The sequence below is a fragment of the Pantherophis guttatus genome, chromosome 1 (genome assembly GCF_059756535.1).
Source record: "Pantherophis guttatus breed Tessera chromosome 1, ASM5975653v1, whole genome shotgun sequence".
Classification (NCBI taxonomy): domain Eukaryota; kingdom Metazoa; phylum Chordata; class Lepidosauria; order Squamata; family Colubridae; genus Pantherophis; species Pantherophis guttatus.
Genome location: NC_142063.1, coordinates 16,304,892 through 16,311,430, shown reverse-complemented (window position 1 = coordinate 16,311,430; position 6,539 = coordinate 16,304,892).

The following is a 6,539-nucleotide window of genomic DNA, read 5'->3' as shown; positions in this document are numbered from 1 at the left end:
TTAGTTTGGTCAATTACATAAAACCCAGAATTAGATAACATTTAAAAAATTCATTCACATGTTCATATGCGACGATGATGCGCTCAGCAGCCCTCGGAGCTGCTGTTCCCAGTGAAGCTCCGCTCAGCTTTAATTAAGTTTTTTTTAAAAAAATAATTTTTATTAATATATTCTGTGCACCAATACACAAATGAAATATACAATCCTGCCACCATGGTGTAATGTGAGTACATTGTCCATAAATATAAAGTCATTCCTTTATACATACATACTTGTCATCATATATATACATCATCATATATCTATTCTATCCCACCTTTTCTGGACCGAATCGTACCGTAATTTCCAATTGTTATAAAATTCTGAATCTTTTTTACCATTGATCAATCTAGTTAATCGATCTGATTCCGCACACTCATTAATTTTATTTATTATTTTCAAATGCATTGGTAAATAATTGATTTTTCCACTCCTTTAATTAAGCTTTAGTTAAGTTTTTGATGCCCGGAAAAGATGGATTTATTCATCTAGTCCTTTAATGCTAGCGGTGTAAGGAAGCTTCTAATTGGGGCTTATAGCAATAGCAATAGACTTCTATATTTATTATTTATTTATTTATTTATTTATTTATTTATTTATTTATTTATTTATTTATTTATTACTTCGATTTATATGCCGCCCTTTTTGGCCCCCCCGAGCGGTGTTCTATTTTATACAAAGTCAGCTTATTGCCCCCACAATCCGGGTCCTCAATTTACCTACCTCGGAAGGATGGAAGGCTGAGTCAACCTTGAGCCTGGTGAGAATTGAACTCGCAGTAATTGCAGGCAGCTGGCAGCTAAATACTACTTTAACAGTAGTTTAGTTCACTGCACCACCAGGCTCTTCTATACCGCTTTACAGTCCTCTCTAAGGGATTTACAGAGTCAGCCTCTTGCCCCCAACAATCTGGGTCCTCATTTTACCCACCTCAGAAGCAGGGGTGAAATGTTAGATTTGTTACTACCGGTTCTGTGGGCGTGGCTTGGTGCTGGTGGGTGTAATGTGACTGGGTGGGCGTGGCCAACTTTTTTTTTTTTTAAACTTTTCAAAGCATTTTTTCTAAGGCTTTGAATGAAAGATACATATCAGAATGGAGAAGATGGATTGACTATATGCAAAAAAAGTATCCGAACAATAAGATTCATATAGCTTATGAATGAAATATTTTTAAGTAGTTTATGTTTATAGTTTTTGAGTTATAAGGAGTTAAAGATTTAGGGAGAATATGAATGCAATAATTTGTTAGCATATTTTAGCTTTATGTTTGTGAATGCTATACCCTGTGCTTGTTCTGGGAAGTCTAGGGAGGGGGGGGGAAGGAGGGGAGGGGGAAAGGGTGTGGGGAGAAAATGCTTGTATTTCTTATAAAACTTTTCAATAAAAAAAGAAAAAGAAAAGAAAAGCCTCTGCTGATCAGGCAACTCAGCTGGGATCGTCAGAGACTTTTCAAAGCATTTTTTTTACCACCTCTTCGGCCAAGAGGTTGCAGAAAAAATGCTTTGAAAAGCCTCTGACGATCCCAGCTGAGGTGTGCGATCATCAGAGACTTTTTTTAAACTTTTAAAAAAGGCTTTTTTGTTGGAAGAGGTTGTAGAAAAAATGCTTTTAAAAGTAAAAAAAAAAAGCCTCTGATGATTGTGCAGCTCAGCTGGGCATGGGGGGGGGAGTTGCAGGGATTTTTGCTACCCGTTCTCCGAACCACCTGCCATCATCACTACTGGATCGGGCGATCCGGTCCGAACCGGGAGCATTTCACTCCTGCTCAGAAGGATGGAAGGATGAATCAACCTTGAGCCGGTCAGAATCGAACCCCTGGCTGGCAGTCAGCAGAATTAGCTTGCATTCTAACCAGTGCACCACCACGGTTCATATACAGGTAGCCCTTAACTTATGGCCTCAATTGACCCCCAAATTTCCGTTGCTAAGTGAGACATTGGTTAACAGAGTTTTCCTCCGTTTTACAACCTTTCTTGCCACGGTTGTTAAGTGAATCACTGCCGTTGTTGAGTTAGTCGCACGGTTGTTAAGTCAATCTGGCTTCGCCGTTGACTTTGCCTATCAGAAGGTTGCAAAAGATCCCCGGACAATGCAAGTCGTAAGTATGAGTCAGTTGCCAAGCATCTGAATTTTGATCACATGAACATGGGGATGCTGCAACAGTCATAAGTGTGAAAAATGGTAATGTCACTTTTTTCAGTGCTGTTGTAACTTCGAACAATCACTGAATGAAGTGTTGTAAATCGAGGACTACCTGTACGGATAGTCCTTGACTTGCGACGGTAATGTAATCTGGAAGAACAGTTGTAAAACGCAGTGGTTGTTAAGAAGATCACCAAGTTACCTTGCCTGATTTTACAATCTCTTGCAGTGGTCATTAAGCAAATATGGCAGTCGTTAAGCAAAACACATTTTCCCCAATGGGCAAACTTCTACTGGAAATCAGAAGTAAATAAATGCCGGTGACCAGCAAAAAAAATTGTCGTATATTGTGGTCCCGGGTGACAGTGGGATGCTGCAAATGACTGTAAAAATGTGGGCTGGTTTCCAGGTGCCCCAAAAGAGATCATGTGACCACAGCCCCCCCCTCCCCCCGGCAGCCATCATAACTTTGAACCCAAGTCATAAATAATTCTGAGGAGGTACGTCAAGCTGTTCTGTCCCAGCTACGGATCCCAAAGAATGTAGCACACACAAACTTTGAACAAAACTCAGTTTACTTCAAAACGCCGTCTTTTGCAAATGCAGGCTGTTAATAAAAATGTTCTTAACAACCTGCCAGAAATTCCACAGATAAGATAGAGTCTTACTAGAGTTGGCAGAAAGCCCAGAAGCTAGGTTTGCGGAGAAAATTCAAACTCAATGATCAACGGACGAACACACGTTGTTTCCTGCAGCTTTTTACAGGCTGTGTGCAAACTTAAATAGACTAAGGGAGTAGCCAATTAGCCCCAAGCCTTACTCTCGAGGAGACCTCCTCCTGAGTAACCACTCCTGCAGTTCTGCGTGCTCGTGCATTGAGAGGAGGCTCCTCCACGTCATCCTCTTCACTTAAAGGAGCCTCTGGAGGTTCTGAAGGCCCTGGCTGAATCCCTGCCTCTGGTACCACATCTTCTTCAGCCTCCTCGCTGTCCGACTCGAGCGCCGGCTGCACAGGCTGCTGGTGCGACACCACACCAGCCTCCTCGTCGTCGGGATCATCAACAATTCGCGCAGGCCGCTGGCGGGCCACAACACAAGCACAGCAACTTCTTAATGTGTGAACTTCAACTCCCAGAATTCCCCAGGCATATCCATACATCTGAAAAAGTTGCTGAGGAGAAGAAATATTGTCACAAATTACTTCAAAGGGCTTTGATAATGCTGCACGCACACGCACACACACACAGGTTTCTCTTTTTTTGGCTAGCGTTTTATTCATTTTTTTTCTTGGAACGTGTTCATAGCTATTGAAAGGACAGCAATAGCAAATCAGGGAAATGATAAATCTAGCTAAATCAAGTTTACACCACCACAATTTACTCGCCGCCGATCTTCCTCTCCATGCTTCCATACGTTTCCTGTTGTTCTTCTCACCTCTCTTCTTCTGAGGAACTCGGCATGTTCATCTAACCACAATTTTCTCAGTCTCGACCAAATCATTCTTCCTTTCGGGGCTGCAGTTTGAATCTTATTCATTCTCTCTTTGTGACCCACCCACCAATGAATTTCATTTTACTAGGGCTTTTTTGTACACAAAGCCACACCCTTCATTCTTGTGCCTTTCTCTTCCTATTTTATCACATACCCTTAAATCAAGTTATTTCCACCTCTCATTTCTGGGCACCAAAAGTACGTTGTCCTTTTTTTGCTTTCCTTATCATGCTTCGAGCAGAAAAGCAGAAAGAAAAAATGGATAAATATAGATACTACTGACCGAGAGAACAGGAAACTCAGCGCTTTCAGAACCAAAGTGGCAGCTGAACGCCACAATCTTATTCATGTTTAGTCGGCTATGCTACGAATTTATTTATTTATTTATTTATTTTTAAATTTGTATACCGCCCTTCTCCCTGAGGACTCAGGGCGGTGAACAGCCAAGTAAAAACATACACTACAAACATTAAAATACAATTAAAAAGATATATATAAATTTGGCCCCATGATTAAAAACAATAACAAACAATTAAAAACATTTTTAAAAGTCTTAGGCCAGCCCGGCTTGCTGGAAAAAGAAGGTTTTAAGGGCACAGCGAAAGCCACCGAGGTCTTGGATTCTCTTGAATTGAATGCAAGGTGTATTCTCTGTAACTCGACATTCTATGACAGTCATGTTAGGCCCTTCTTTAAACAGGTTTACAGGTAGTCCTTGACTTACAAACATTTGCTTAGTGACTACTCAAAGTTACAAAGTTCCATTGAGGACCTGTATACTGCACGAGTCAAAAAGAGGACTGTGAAAATATTTACAGACCCCTCGCATCCTGGACATAAACTGTTTCAACTCCTACCCTCAAAACGATGCTATGGAGCACTGCACACCAGAACAACTAGACACAAGGACAGTTTCGCCATCACTCTGCTAAACAAATAATTCCCTTAACACTGTCAAACTAGTTATTAAGTCTGCATTACTATTAATCTTCTCATCGTTCCTATCACCCATCTCCTCCCACTTATGACTGCATGACTGTAACCTTGTTGCTGGTATCCTTATGATTTATATTGACTGTTTCCTAATATGATTTGATTGCTTATTTGTTCCCTCTGACTATCATTAAGTGTTGTACCTTATGATTCTTGATGAACGTTATCTTTTCTTTTATGTACACTGAGAGCGTATGCACCAAAGACAAATTCCTTGTGTGTCCAATCACACTTGGCCAATAAAGAATTCTATTCTATTCTACTCTACAATAGTACTGAAGAAAGTGACTTATGATCCGTCCTTACATTTACAACCATTGTGGTATCCCCAGGTTATCATGATCACATGATTAAAATTCAGCCGCTTGGCAACCAGCATGTACTTATGATGGTTGCAGTGCCCTGGGGTCATGTGATCATCATTTGCAACCTTCCCAGAAGCTTGTGAGAAACAAAATCAACGGGGGGGGGAGGAGTTGGATTTGCTTAACAACTGCATGATTAACGTTAACAACTGCAGTGATTTGCTTAACAGCTGTGGCAAAAATAAATGTAAAATCAGGTGTAATTCACTGGCCAGCTCTCTTGCTTTGCAGTGGAAATCTGGTCTCAGGTGGAGTTATAAATTGAGGACTCTGTTGGAATTCATTGTTGAAATGTATTTCTATGCAACAACTACAGGAGTAGTCAGCCAGTAGATGGCAGTATTTACAAGTTTGGATCTATGGTATATACTCTATGCTCTTGTTCTGAATAGTTTCCAGTTTCCTGTTACAGTTATATAGTTGAACAGTAAAGCACATGGTGACTGTGCCCTTTGTTTGCTCTGTGGTGTTTTATATAAGTAGAATCTATAAAAGATAAGGTAAAGGTTCCCCTCACACATATGTGCTAGTCGTTTCCGATTCTAGGGGACGGTGCTCATCGCCGTTTCAAAACCAAAGAGCCAACGCTGTCCGAAGACGTATCCATGGTCATGTGACCGGCATGACTAAACGCCAAAGGCGCACGGAACGCTGTTATCTTCCCACCAAAGATGGTCCCTATTTTACTACTTGCATTTTTTACGTGCTTTCGAACTGCTAGGTTGGCAGAAGCTGGGACAAGTAACGGGAGCTCACCCCATTACGCAGCACTAGGTATTCGAACCGCTGGACTGCCGACCTTTTGATCAACAAGCTCAGCATCTTAGCCACTGAGCCACCGCAAATCAAAACATTCTGTACATCAATATTTATTTATTTATTTATTTATTTATTTATTTATTTATTTATTTATTTATTTTATGCTACCCCTTGCACCAGAAGATCTCAATACTGTGCTGTAACAAGTCCAAGAATACCCTGAAAAAAGGCAACTGCATGCCGTTTCCACAGTGTTGCCAATAAAACTGCACATCCATGTCTCTGACATTGCCAAAGTTGAACTCAACTCAAAAGAGACATTCCCCGAACTGCATGGATGCGTTATTCAAAAAGCCACCTAGAGTCATTCCAACAATGACATGGGTGATCATGGGGATGCTGCAAAGGTCATAAGTACAAGGCTTGGTCATAAGTCACATTTTTCAGTGCTGTTGTAACTAAAACGATTGTAAGTTAAAGACTACCTATATGTCGTATATATATAAAAAATCCAAAAGCAGTTTACAGGTAGAAACAACATTAATTGTGTTCTTTTCTGTAATCAGATCAGTCAATTTAGCCATCTCTGCTAACTCGTATCAACTTTTGCAGCCATTCATCCATTGTGGGAATCAAAGTGTCCTTCCATTTTTAAGCACAAAGTCATCTTGCTGCCATCAACATATATAACATCAAAGTACTAAAATATATATTTTTTCTAAATCTTCTTGGTGCATTTTAAAGGGGCTT